The sequence below is a fragment of the Macaca thibetana genome, chromosome 16, assembly GCF_024542745.1.
Source record: "Macaca thibetana thibetana isolate TM-01 chromosome 16, ASM2454274v1, whole genome shotgun sequence".
Lineage (NCBI taxonomy): Eukaryota > Metazoa > Chordata > Mammalia > Primates > Cercopithecidae > Macaca > Macaca thibetana.
Window position 1 is genome coordinate 38,013,801 of NC_065593.1, and position 14,224 is coordinate 38,028,024.

The window sequence follows — 14,224 nt, forward strand, 5'->3', positions numbered from 1 at the left end:
TTGCCAAGTGGTCACACAGAGCTGAAGTCAGGCACGTGCTACAGCCAGAGGCCTCAGCATTCATCTGCTCACTCCAGGTTCCAAAGGATCTCTTCTTTCTCCAGGGAGGTACCTGCAGCTTCTCAGAACAGCCCTCAGAAAAGTAATGGCCCCACTCTCAACTCAGCTGACAAACCTGGTAACTGCAGACTAGAGCCTTCTGCTAAACAAGAAAACAAATCCCTGGCAATGGTACATAGAGTGTTGGTCCCAGTGACTAAGCCAATTTGGCTGCAGTTACTGCAAAAAGAGCCACATGTAACTGATGGGAAAGTCCACCATAAAAACAACAGCTTAGGAGCCAAGGGCCCAACAAGCCCAATTTGGGCTTGGGCCTAGTCAGTGAAGCCACATTCACTTTGCGTTCTGAATGAGCATTTACACTGGAATTTGAACATTTCTTCCATTATTCCAGTGTTCACACTGACAAAGGCTGTCCCCACGTGTTCTACCAATAGGAAGGAGCCTGCCCAAGACACTCCACCTCCCAAGTGCCCAGCTCATTAAGTTCCTGCTGAGGGACTCTTCCCCTTGAAGGGTGTCTTCCAAGGGCAGAGAATCAGAACCTAAAGCCCAGCACTTCAGCCACTGCATTCAGAGAATGACAGCAGGCTGCGGCCAGGCAGAGGCATACTCCCTTCCATGGGAGTTTGGTGGAGGAAAATCACAAACTCGGAGTTCTCTGTAAGATTCCAAGAGGGCCTCTTGGCTTGTATCAGGTGCATTTACCTATTTCCTCGTCAGGTCACAGTCATTCACCTTGCTCATACATTCAAACATGTTTAAGTTGCTACAAGCAGCAGATTCTGATCACCAGAAGCGCACGATTCTGAAGGAAGAATCAATCTCTCTCACTCACTCCCACACGCACACACCCCTGTGCCATAAGCAGCCGTGCTGAGAAGTGGGCAAAGGGAGCCCAGGAAGGCTTTCTCAAAGACGGCCAGGATTTCCTTAGGCTGCAATGGTTGGGTGGGGAGGGGGACAGGACACAAATTGAGGTTCTAATATCTTTGGGCATGGGAGGGAACAGCGAGTCCCAGAGTAAAACAGGAACAAATCCTAGGAGCTGAAGTGCTGGTCGGACGAGACAAAAAGAGTTTGACGTTTGCCACAGGAGCCATAGTTGCGGCAGTTGCAATGTGGTAGAGTAGGTCACAAGAGGTAAAGGTCTGGGTGACCCTCAAGAGTGACTGCTATCCAATACTGGCAGTCACTTAGTCATGGGAGGTTACTGAGCACTTGAAATGTGACCAGTGTGACTAGGGCACTGAATTCTACTTCAGGTTAATTTAACTTGAACTCTCCACCTGCAGCTGACCCTACCTACTGGACAATGCAGCTCTAGAGCGTGTTCCCGGAAGACCCCAATGAACAGGAGGGCTGCATAAATGCTGCAGCGGCCAACACCTACCTTGCTGGGTAGTGCTCGGTTCTGCCACCAAGGGTGGGGGCGATGGTAGGCCTGGGCTGTGCACCCTCAGCAGCATGGCTGGGCCAGGAATCAGAGTGCTGGAGCCATGGCTCAGGTGTTGGTCCCAGCCCAGCCTCAGTGCTCACAGGACTGTTACCTTCATCCTCAGGGGCCTGTGTAAGTCACAGTAAGCTATGACTTCATGTGGGTACCCTAGAGATCCCAAAGGAGCTCACAGTGGGGCTGTGAGGTCCTGTCCAGGACTGTTCCCCCACCCTCCATTGTGACGGCCCACAGAGCAGCCAGGGGAGCCAGTACAGCCAGACCAGCACGCTCTGGGGGTGCTTTTGCCCTTCCATGTAGAGCAGCTGTCAGGAACTCGGGACACTTTCCCAGTCCAGTTCACAGAAGGAAGTCCAGAAGGCCAGAGGCTTAACCCAGTAGTGTCTGAGTACCTGCTTGGCAAAGCCTTCTATGGCCAAAATGGAAACCCTGAATCCACTACCAGGAGTTCTAGGTAAGACAAGCCAAAAGTCAGAAAGACCATCTCTGGACATGGCCTCAAATTAAGAGCTCCTCCAGTCCAACTAAAAGTTAAAGTAACTCCTGCTCTGGAAAACAGTACACAAGGGTGAACTGCCCAGCCTCCTTCCTGCTCTGCTGGCCAAATCCATGGCAGGTCCAAGTCACATGCCTCTTTTCGTGAAGGAAAAATCATCAGCACCTCCTACAAAGGTCTTCCCAATCACTTCATTTGGGGGGTAGGGGTGTGGATTTTAAAACTTTGAAGACTACGTCACACTCACCTGGCCCCTCACCTCTGGCCTTGACAACCATCTTGCGTTACAAGTGAATTCCGACAGGATTCTAAAGATGGTCACAATGCAGGTGCCAGGAATGCCTTCCTGGGTACATGGAGTTCCCGCCCACAACCACAGAAGACATTACAGAGGACTGCCCAAAAGGTATGAAATGGCAACCTGACAACAACCTTACTTAAAAGCCAGTAAAGACATCAGAAAAGATGTTGGTGTGCAGCAAAAAACCCTTCACAGCGCCTCACATGGGCAAAACCAAAGAGGTAAGACCCTGATCTTCCTAATGGCAGACTGTGAACTACGACCGCCCCAGAAATCACATAAAAGCATAGAAGGTAATTTCTATTCAACAAATAATTACTGGCACTCACAGGGAAAAGCATGGTGGGACACAAACTAATTAGGCAAGGCACTGCCCTCAAGGCACTTTCAGTCTGGGCAGGGAGTAGTGGAGACGAGGACGGAAGAAAAAAAAAAAAGCCCAAACAGGCCACCATGGTAGCTCATGCCTGTAATCCCCAACACTTTGGCATCACTGCACACCAGCCTCGGGGACAGAATGAGACCTGTCAAAAAAAAAAAAAGGGGGGGGACCCATTTTCACCTGGTACCCAAATCCAGATCCCCACATTTACAACTTCTCTAAAAAGTAAAGCCAGACCTTCTGCTGGCCTGGCCTGGCAGAAGGGCTCCACGGGCCTAGTTGTCTGCTGATTTCAGCCACACAACTGAAGGCCCAATCCATGCCTTCAAACATGCCTGTCCCTGCATGGATCGGCTGGCTTCTTGTGGGCCACAAACCATGCACACCTTCTCAGCAAGCTACTGAACGATGGGCTCCCCCAAGACAAGGAAATCAACCAAGAAAGGAGGGGCACTGGATCCACAAATGAGACAAGAGAAGGGGAAAGGGAATTCCAAGGGTGAAGGGGAAGCAGAGCCAGGGAAGAGGGATGCGCCCAGGAGCAATGTGGAACTGTTGCGAGCACCTGGTGTGTGGAGCCACGGTGAGAGCCACTTTCCGCCAATGACAGGAGTTCCACAGCAACGGTGGAGGCTGGTGGGGCGGGGTATTGGGGGGTTAGGGAACTGGTGAGAGACAGAAAATTAAGCAAAAGAAACTAAGGAAATTAACTAGGAGAGGAGAAGTGGGGGAAAAGAAGAAATATGGGAAACTAAAAACCTTGCAGCCATAAACCTTATTCAGAAAACTCCAGACTTGTTTTCTGAATATGTATATATTCAGAATATACATATTATAATAATGTATATTCTGAATAGCAACTTGACCAAAACTTGGGCTATCTCTACACTGGGATGATGAGGGAAGAAAAAAGCATAGGAACAAGCTAAGTCCTAGCTCCCACAGCAGAAAAACAAATCAGATAATAATCCTTAAAAAGAAAGAAAAGAATACTACTGACAAAGGTGGGGACAGCTGGAAGAATTGAAAGCAATGGGGGTGGGGAGCGATGAGCAAAGGACTGTCCTTTCAAGCCTTGTACACAGTCAAAAGCCAAATCTTTCTATCCTGGCTAACATGGTGAAACCCCGTCTCTACTAAAAATACAAAAAACTAGCCGGGCGTGGTGGCAGGCGCCTGTAGTCTCAGCTACTTGGGAGGCTGAGGCCGGAGAATGGCGTGAACCCGGGAGGCGGAGCTTGCAGTGAGCTGAGATCACACCACTGCACTCCAGCCTGGGAGACACAGCGAGACTCCATCTCAAAAAAAAAAAAAAAAAAAGCCAACATTACTTTCTACAAGTAATGTTTTGATAGAAAATACATTATTAAGCTACATACAAGTAGCAACGCATGCTCTATTACCACGCAGCTTTATGTTTCTTATTAACCATCCTAAATTTGCATTAATGTCAACTCATCTATGCACAAACTTGTAACGCCTTACTTTCCTATTATAATAATTGATGCCAATTGTGTGCTTCAGAGACCCCCAACTGCCCAGCTGACATAATATCAAAAAGAGAGTATGCTTATTGATAGTAAGACCCTTCTGGAAGCAAGGCACTGAAGGCTAGCCAGCATCAGATGGCTGGACCTCTCAGGGCTAGTCATTTAACACGTACTGTGAGCCAAGTTCACTGGGCACACAAGGGAAAGAGAGCCTTCAGGAAGCAAAGGCGGAAGGAAGGGTAGAGAGTCAAATTATAGGTAAGATACTGCAAAGGTTCAGCGACTTAAATATAAAGACCTGCAGCCTCTCTCCACAGATTGAGAGAACTGAGCCCTAAGGCTGCCCTTGCATGTGATGAATTACCTATATCCCTGTGCGTGTAGCAGGGCACCAGCTGGGAGAGTTGAGGAACGGGTCACCCAGTCCTTTTCTGTGTGCTGTGGTTGAAACGAGAAAGGCTGGATGGAGCGCTTGGAAGGGGAAGCTGCAGACAGAATGGGGCGGGAATGCCTCTTGGAAGAGGTGGCATCAGAACTGGAACACTTGAGAGCTGTGCCAAGATCTGCGGGGAGGCAGGAGGAGTGGGGGGAGAAAGTTCCAGGCAGGAAGAACATGTGCCCAAGTCCTAAGGCAGGAACAGGCTTGGCTGACTCAAGAGGCAGCAAGAGGGGAGGTGAAGATGAGGTCAGAGCATGGCTCTCAGAGAAAGGGCTCTCCAACATCACTGAGCGGAAGGCCAGTCGGACTCGCAAGAACCCCAAGGGATATGGTCCACCAAACTTTCTCCAGGGGGAAAAATGATGTGCCTGAAGAGCCAAGCGGCTTTAGTTCTTAATTAATAAGCAGAAGCTGCTTCCAGACTTGTTTTCTGAAACAGGATGCCTCTGTGGCTGGTAGCATGACAGGTACACTGTGTAAGTAAACAAGGGCTTGCTTTTACCTTCATGTTGTCAGCGAATACACTTGCCAGGAAGCCCTGCGGCCATACCATACATTAGCCTTAGAGAGCCACCACTAAGGGTAAGGGGTAGTAAGCCCTCCTTACTCTCAGGCTCCCTCAATGGAACCTGTTCCAATAAGGCAGTCCAGCCCCAGTAGGCAGACACACACAGCCTACGTAAGCCCTTGCCACTTCTTTGAATCGGACTTTGCAAAAAACAACCTTGCTCTCCAGCCAACATAAACCATAGGCAACAGAGGGCCTTATATGGCTTGAAGCTTTCTTAATCAGAAACAGATAGATGGGCTGGAGTGAGCAGCTCCAAGTTAGAGGGAAGGAGGAACACAAAAGGAGAGAAGACAGGGTGGCCTGGGGAACCAGTAAGCTTGCTGGTCAAACTGCTTGTTCACCCCTCTTCAGCTTCTGTGGCATCCCAGTAAAGAATTCTCACTGGGGGTCTATGGCTGTGCCTCCTTTCATGTTTGCATTTTGGTTTAAGCCAGAGGACACAAGGAACCAGACTGTCCACCAATCCAAACTATTAGAGACTTTTTAGTGTCCATTTAGTGGCCGGCCCTTAGGTTGGGCAACTTCACACAAAAGTGAAGTTATGGGGCCAGGCACAGTGGCTCACACCTGTAATCTCAGCACTTTGGGAGACCAACATGGAATGATCACTTGAGCCCAGGAGTCTTGAGATCGGTCTGGGCAAGGTGGTGAGACCCCATCTCTACAAAAAAAAAAAAAAAAAAAAAAAAAATTTTAATCAGCCAGGCATCATGACATGCACCTATAGTCCCAGCTACTTGGGAGGCTGAGGCAGGAAGATCCCTTGAACCCAGGAATTCAAGGCAGCAGTGAGCTATGATCATGCCACTGTACTCTAGCCTGGGTGACAAAGCAAGACCTCGTCTCTAAATAAATGAATAAATAAAAGTTTGTAATGGGGTTATGTGGTTTCCTGAGAAATTCGCTGCTGGGGCAACAAGGGGTCCTCACTCCCCAGGCAGCAGTCCTGACACCTAGCTCCCCAGCTCCCCGGGCTGCCTCAGTCACATGCCTGCCTGCACCAGGAGGCAGGCTGGGTCCCTGCCACAGATCCAGAATAGAAAAGGCAGCCCTGGAGACCTCTTAAGCAGCCACCCCCTCCACACACCCCTTGGCAGCTTCTAGGGTGGCTTTATTCTCCTCTCTCTCCTGACGAGGCGGTGGCGGCAGAGACAGCAGCAGCTTTGGCAACAGGATCTGTCCCATACACTGCAGCCACATGCACTTGGCCCTCCTAAAAGATGCCACCTGCTAAAAATAGCACCAGCACATGCTTGGCCAGGTGAGCCACACCAAAGCCAAAGGACAAAGCAGGGAGGTTATTTGCAGCACGGCCTTTTCTCCCAGAGACAGCTAAAGGCAAAGCCGAGTATGGGTCTCCCTCCAAGACAGTTCAGGCAAGTGAGACTCACTCCTGCTCCTTTTTCTTGGGAGGGTCAGAAAGGAGGGGCAAGAAGGAGTATACAGAAGACTGAACTGTCCTTCAGATCTGTTGTCGACCCAGCCTCACAAAGACACACCCAGGCCCAGGCCAGAGAAGGGCTGGGGGCTGGGGCTGTGCTTGAACAGATCTTACTGTCTCCTCTAATCAGGAGGCCAGCTACTGCCAGGTGACAGCTTTTTGGAGGGCCAGGGGATGGTCTCGTGACCTCCAAGTGAGGTCTGACAGGTGTCCGGGAAATTAGTGACTTCAGGATTGTCTTTTACAACCAGCTCAGTCTTCAGAGCAGTTTCCCTGAGCCCTCAGGCACAGCTTTTTTTATTCATAGTCATTACTTGTGCATTTCAAAAGCACCTGATGGTTGCATAATTCTGATGATAAAATATGGCTTTGGAAAGACAGGAGCGTTAAGAGCAGGATCCTGTACTTCAGTTTCCCATAAAATGAAGATGTCCTGTAATATGGAGTAAGAATATCTCCCTCACAGAGTTGTAACGAGGCTGAAAACACTTAATAGTCAGACTCCATATGTGGGATAAATGATTTTAATCTTTTTAAAACCCAGTTTAGTTTCCTGAATGAGGATGTGGTGATAAAGGGGCAGTAAATAAGCAACAGCCTATGAGCATGGGGGACAGGGGGGCAGAGGAGGAGGTGGGGAGCACATCCCAACCCAGGCCCAAGGCCAGTCCAGCCCTCGCTGTGTCCTGGGACCAGCTTACCCTACTGGATCCTGTTTCTTCACCCACAAGCTAGATCACTGTACTAACCTCAGAGGGCTGAGAGAGAATAAAAATGACATAGTTAGAAAAAAAAAAAGCCACTAATATGCCAGTAGGCGCTTGTTAATACTTGTCTTTTATGCTGCCTGGCTCCAAGAAAAGAGATCTCACATTATATATACCAAAGGTCAATCTAGCAGGGTTCAAACAAAGCACACCCAGGACTAGAAGAGGGGGCATCTGGAAACAAAGAACCCCCCACCCCTACCACAACAGAACACGTTAAGATCCGCACTGTGGCCCCACTCTCCCTCAATGCCTTCTGTGAAGAATGGCCCCTAACATTTAGGTGGACTGGAAAGAGCAGAATGAAAACACAACCTGGTTTAAGGGCCACACTGAGATCTGTAGGAAGTCATCAGGTGGCTGAAGGACCAAGTAACAATATGTTGACATCTGACATTTGGAGACCAAGGACAAACCAGCAAGGATCTTTATGATAATAAACCGGCTCTCAAACCAAAAGGGCTTTCTAAGGGCTTAGCGTCTGGCCCTTTGCTTCATGCTCCTATCCCCAGGTCCTTTCTGAAGGTCCTCACTCCACCTGTTTCATAACTGATTGTCCACTCCCAACTGGCGGACTAGAACTCACCTATAGTATGCCATGAAGACAACCAGTAGATAATTTGTCACCAAAGCTGTTGGGTTTATGGACTCTGGAAGACTAAGCTCAAACATGTTATGCTTTAGAGATTTACAAGTTGAGACAATTAAGCTTTTAGAGTTGGAGGAAAAAAACTTTCTTGGCCAGTACTGTCCAACAAAACTTTCTTCAAATTATGGAAAATGTTCTTGACCTGTACTGACCAGGACGGCAGCCACTAGCTACATGAGGCCACTGAGAATCTGAAATGTGGCTAATGTCACTGAAAAACTTTTTTTTTTAATACTTTGAAAATCTAATTAGTCACACAGCTAGTAGCTACCCTATAGACAAGGCGGCTCTAAGCTCCCCCCCGCCAGGACAAATGTAGGCAAATAGAGCTATCTTTAAAAATAAAAATATTTAGAACAGTAGCATACCTTAGAGCTAAGAACTTGAGATGAACAGTAAGTTGTGTTTTTTTTTTCCCCTTAAGTCTTTGACATGTACTACCCATTGAGCTGTGCTTCCCAGCCCAAACGCATCTCTCCAGTCGCCCCTGGGCATGTTTGGTCTAACTCCAAGGCTCCCAGGACCATAATCCGAATACTGATAATTCTGACCAACCCTCTTTTAGCCACTGAATAAACCAAGACCTGGAAGGCCAACCAGCCTGCCTAGAATCACAGCCAGGTTTCAGCTCTGAGAGCTGTACCAAGTCCCAGGCTCTTGTCAGCTAAGCCCAGCAGTGGAACAAGCCTCATCAGCCCTCAGTTATACATACTTTTACTTCCAGGACTCAGCTCAGGGCCCTTCTTTGCTCCCAAGTGCAACTGGGCCTTAGTGACACATGGCTCAGTGAATGCAGCCAGCCACCATTACAGAATAGGGAACACAATGTTTACCACTGACTGCTGCAAACTATCAAATCAAGCCGGAAAAAAAAACAACCAGATGGAGAAGACCCGGACAGAATGTGGACAAGGCTGCACCATTTAGTAAAATGAAAACGTTAAGGAGGCCGGGCGCGGTGGCTCAAGCCTGTAATCCCAGCACTTTGGGAGGCCGAGGCGGGCGGATCACAAGGTCAGGAGATCGAGACCACAGTGAAACCCCGTCTCTACTAAAAATACAAAAAAATTAGCCGGGCGCGGTGGTGGGCGCCTGTAGTCCTAGCTACTCAGGAGGCTGAGGCAGGAGAATGGCGTGAACCCAGGAGGCGGAGCTTGCAGTGAGCCGAGATCGCGCCACTGCACTCCAGCCTGGGCTACAGCGTGAGACTCCGTCTAAAAAAAAAAAAAAAAAAAAAAAGTTAAGGCAAAGGACACCTTGAAATCTATTTATTGCTGGAAAGCTAGTTCTCAGAATGCTGAATGATAACACACACAATGTCAACAATCTACTTAGAAAGCAGCAGAAAGACTAGGAGAAAAGCCCAGGGATTTAAGAATATTCCTTGGTTCTTCTCACAAAAGCCATCCAGAGGACCTAGTTTTAAGTCCACACCCCTACTTCCTAGTTCCTCTACCCCTCAATTTGAATTTGTGTGACAGCCACTGAAACAATCCAGAATGACCTCCAGTTTCACCCTCACTGTATCAGGTGTGAGGATTAAAGGATTAGGGAGCCATTTGCTCGTAACTCACCTAGCACAGTAACTATGAAGAAAGACGCATCCTCTCAAATTTAGTTCCCAGGTCCCCCACTACCTGTTTCTCCAGCCAGACTCTGTCCTACTTCAAACACGCTCACTGATGAGGATTTCCACAGCCCAAGCTTAAAATTAGGTACCAAGGTCAGCAGGTTCCTTCAGTGGGATGCCACATATGATGGAAACTTAATGTTAAATGATGATAAAAGTGAAAACTGCCTGAGGTATTACACCAGGAATGAACATGGAAGAAACAGAACTTGCCCTAAGAAGCAAAACTTAGGACTAAAATACACCCCCCACCATAAAGATGAGCAACTCTCAAATAGTATGAGATGATCTCAATGGACAAGATGCCCACAGGATCCACTACCTCCCCATAGTGGAAGAAAATGCCTGAGAATGACAAGCTGAATGTATTAACTCATACCTGAAACAACTGATTTCCCCACAATAGGAAAACAGACCAAGCTACAGAGAGGCCCAGTCATTCTAGACTCACAGGTAAGATTTAGGAAAGAGGGACCTAGGGGAACTCTATGGTCAGCTCTCTGGGTACATTGGCTACAAGCTGCCTGATCTTCAAAGCCCTGAAACGCACACACAATCAAGTCATGTTGCAGGCTGGGACCAGGAGGCTAGCCAGCAAAGCTTAGGGAAACCAATTTGTTTTTCCTCCCAAACAAGCTTCTGGGTCAGAGGCTAAGGAGAGGGGTGCTTTTAATAGAATTCAAGTCACTCAAGTAATTCAAGAGAAACAAAGTCAGTCTCAGGGCTTGTTTAGGGAGGAGAGGGGAAGAGCAATGCTTAAGCACCTATCACAGTCCCCAGTATCACAAATATGATCTCCATTTGTCTTTAGGACAGGAAAAGGGAATACTGTAGAGGCTAACACCAGCCTTCCCCTAAAATATGGCTGCAACCCAGCCTATGTCCAAAGCTCAAGAATAATTTGGGTTACCAGGTAGCAAGATAAATTGCTTTTAAATATTGATGTTCAGCAACCTTACAGTGGAGACATACCGACTTCAGCACCTCAGCAGGCCACTTACAACAGACACCTCCACTGTCACCCTGCAGTGGCCAAGTGAGAATGCATTTCCTAGAAACAGCTGGGAGATGGGAGATATTCCTACAAGGAACCCCACCTAGACGCAAATCCATTAGACCTATCTCACTCACTGGCTATGACCTGCAAGTTCTGAGGCATCATCTAACAACATGCATGAAGACAGAGCCTATTTAATTCAGTAATAGACTCGAGCTTTAGTGATTTGCATACCTGTAGGATGCAGGGGACCTCCTCTAACCTAGGGCCATATTTCAAAGAGAATACACCCAGGAATGATTATGCAGAACCTACAAAACTAGTTAGAGGTTAAAGAAGAAAGGTTCAACACAAGTCAAAAGGCTCCCAAAACAAAACTTCACTTGCTTCCTTCCAGTGCTCAGGGTCTTAAATAATCAGCAGGTGAACCACTTGAATGCCAAGAACAGAGGAATCATATAAATGATCAAGTCAGGCAGCCCTCTTCATTTCAAAGATGTTCTGTACCTTTAAGAGCAAAGTGGATGGGTGGTGCTAAGAGTCCAAGCTTTGCTTTCTAAATAAAGAGTTTTTTTTAAAAAAAAAGGGTACTAATTTGGGAAGGACTTAGCAGTTACATGAGCATGTAAGGTTACTAGTTGCCAGAATTAATAGCTTTTTGTGAACGGTGTTCCTTGATCAGTAACTAACAGATACTGTTGCACCAGGTCCAGCAGCCTAGATTTCACTGGAGACAAATTTAAACACTAAGTAACGCGCACTACAGTACGAGAAAGATACCCAGGTTAACCTCACTAATTGTCCTACGCATACACCCTAGCCAGCTTGAGAGGCCTCGACAAGCACCTGGAGCGAAGTCCACCGGGTTTGTGTTAACCGCGGCAGGAAGGTGCCGTCACCCAGGACATCCCCCGGGAGAGGAAGATCCCGAAACGCCCAGGGCTCCCATGCCGTTTCGAGTCGCCACAGCAGGGCCCACCACGATCAGCACCTTTCTTCTCCTATCCCTCCCTGGAAGGGAAACAAGAAGACCTTCAGCTAGGGCACAAAAGAGTTGAACGCCAGAAAGCCCGCGTTCGAGGCGTCCAGCCACTGTCTCTCCTAGCACATCGTAACCCCGAAACCCGCACGGTCCCTCCAGATCGCGGACCCGGGGCGCTGGGCCGCAGGCGGCTCCGGACACGTGACCCTCGGCGTCCCCGGGCCTGAGGTCGGCAGACACCCCAGGCTGGACGGCCTCTGTCCCTCCGGACACGCCTGCGGGGGCTACGAATGCAAATCCCCCCGAGACGCCCCTGATCCTCCAACCTCCAGACCCCAACTCGATTCGAACGGTCCCTCAGCCCGAAACACGGTTGGATCACAACCGGCGGATGTCCCGGCCCATATTCCCGGTTCCCCTGGCTCGCCGCATGGAACTCCCAAGGGCGAGCCGAGGGTGAGAAGTTGGGTGAGGCTCCATAAGTGAAGGGGTAGCTCCGGCTCAGACTGTGTACACACGACCTTTGAAAAGTAAACGCCCGCGGGGCTGGGCGACCTTGGGTGGGACGCGCTCGGGTCAGCCTGGCAGGCGGGTGTGCGCGCTCCGGTAAAGTTGAGGCGCAGAGAGGCGACCCGGGCGCCGCGCCCTCGCCCCCCGCCCCCGAGGACAGTGACGCGCGTGGGGAGGACGGCGCGGCCGCAGAGCGCCGCCCAGAACCGCGCACACGCGATCTGTCAGGAGCCCGCCGGCAGACAACCGGCGGGGGAGGAGGAGAGGGAGCGCAGGCGAGGGAGGGAAAGATGGGCCTGACAGCGCGCGGCGGCCAAGAGCCCCCAGGACACCTCTGCGTCCGGAGCGTCCCACCCCCGGGGTACCTGGAGCGCGCGTCGCATCCTGCACCTGCACCTCAGGCTCCCCATCGCCCTGACCCCGACGCCTTCGGGGCTCCGGCAGGGGGTCCCCGGCGCAGCCGCCCCCGACCTACCAGCTCCTCGGCGACCGTCGGGGTGCGGGGTGCGGAGTCCGCACGCCGCCGCCGGCCCCCGGCTGTGCCCCGCGGCCCGGCCCGCAACGCCGCTCTTCCGCAGCTCCCCCACGTGCTCGCCCAGGCCGGTGGAACACAGAGACATTAAATACTGGAGACTCGCGGCGACGTGCCCGCAGCGCGACGCAGGTCCCGCCCCTCGCCCTCGTGCCCCCGCGCTCCCGAGCCCGCCCCGCTCACCTGCGCGTGCGCGCCGCCGGCAGCTCGCGGCAGTGCCTCCGCCGCGCCTCTGCCAGCTGCGCCAGAGGGGGCGCGGTCTAAAGCGCTGGGCTAACATCCAGCCGCCGCCCCGAGCCGGGTCTTGCTCGAGCTCTCGCGAGAGGAGCCGTCATCTCGTCGGTGCCCGGCGAGGGGCCGGGCGGGACGGTACAGAACTCGGAGGACCATTGATGCCCTGCCCCGCCAGCCCAGCACCGGTTCTGCCGCCTTAGCTCGAAGGGTCAGCCAGGCCATCTCCTGCCTCGGGACGGAGAGCGCCCTGGAAAAGGCAGAGGGGCCGGTGAGGAGCAGGGCTTCACTCGCTTCAGGGCTTTGAGCTTCCCTGTGACCGTCATTTCCTTGTAACGTATAATTGAGTTGGCCATTAACAATTGCTCAGTTAGCTGCGTAATGGTGAAACCTGGTACCCCTCAAATGCAACTTTCTTGCCCGTTTTTACAACTTGATGTCATCGAAATGAAACACTTTTCTCTGAATTGGTTTGGGTTGTGGAATGATTCTTGCAGAGATAGTCACGGTGAGTCACTATCTCTGCCAGGAACTTGGGAAAATAAATTCCCCCAAAATAAATGGAGAGGGTAGGGTTTTGACTGGTCAGCCCTGCTCTCATCCTTAAAACAAAGTGACTTTAAATGAGCATTTATTTGGCCAAAATATAGAAAATAGATAATGCTAAGAACTAACAATTACTTGGGAATATGCTTAATCTTCACTAGTGATCAAATGCAAATTTAAATGACAGATGCCATTTACTATAATGAGATTTAAGTCAAATTCATATATATAAGAATCCCAATTGCATGGTGTGGTAGATGTCAGGAAAGAAACAAATAGGAAACTGACATAGGAAAGAAAGAAAAAGAGCCCTGTTTTAGGTCCTGTGGTCAGAAAAGGCCTAAAGTGAAATTTAAACTGAGACCTATTGGATGAGAAGGAACCAGCCTTGCAAATTGTATATGGGCATAAGGGTTGGAGGAGTATTCCTAGCAGATGCATAACACAGGAAAAGTAGGAAGCAACTTCTGGTAAACTGGAAGACCAGTGTGGATGGTATGTATTGACGGAGGCAGTGTCAGGAAAGGAGATAAAGAGGATCGTTTCTTGTCTTTGTTTTTTGGGGGAATAGGGGCCTGGGCTGCCTTAGTAAATACTTAGTATTTGCCACAGTAAATAGTGAAGCTTGGATTTTATTCTACTCTGCTTAGTCCCAAAGCCAGTCATGACTCTACCTCAGGGCCTCCCTCCACATGGAATATTCTGCAAAGCTCACTCTCTCACCTCTTTCAAGTCCTTTGCTCA

At 50.0% G+C, this 14,224-nt stretch overlaps 2 protein-coding genes across 9 annotated transcripts in view; one reads left to right on the plus strand and one right to left on the minus strand.

The window, feature by feature from the left end:
- Positions 1 to 12,948, minus strand: part of AKAP1 (A-kinase anchoring protein 1) — a 39,274-nt gene extending 26,326 nt beyond the window's left edge. Inside the window, exons 1-2 of one of the 8 annotated variants that reach the window (XM_050764669.1) lie at positions 12,183 to 12,259; positions 11,526 to 11,690 (exon numbers count right to left, since the gene is read on the minus strand). The gene's annotated coding sequence lies outside the window, so the exon portion shown is untranslated. Of the gene's footprint in view, positions 1 to 1,453; positions 1,680 to 11,525; positions 11,691 to 11,987; positions 12,289 to 12,646; positions 12,800 to 12,886 lie in introns of those variants that run through there. The other 7 variants (XM_050764668.1, XM_050764672.1, XM_050764670.1 and 4 more) reach the window with 7 other exon arrangements.
- Positions 1 to 14,224, plus strand: part of COIL (coilin) — a 252,232-nt gene that overhangs the window by 87,167 nt on the left and 150,841 nt on the right. The gene's annotated exons all lie outside the window — the stretch shown is intronic.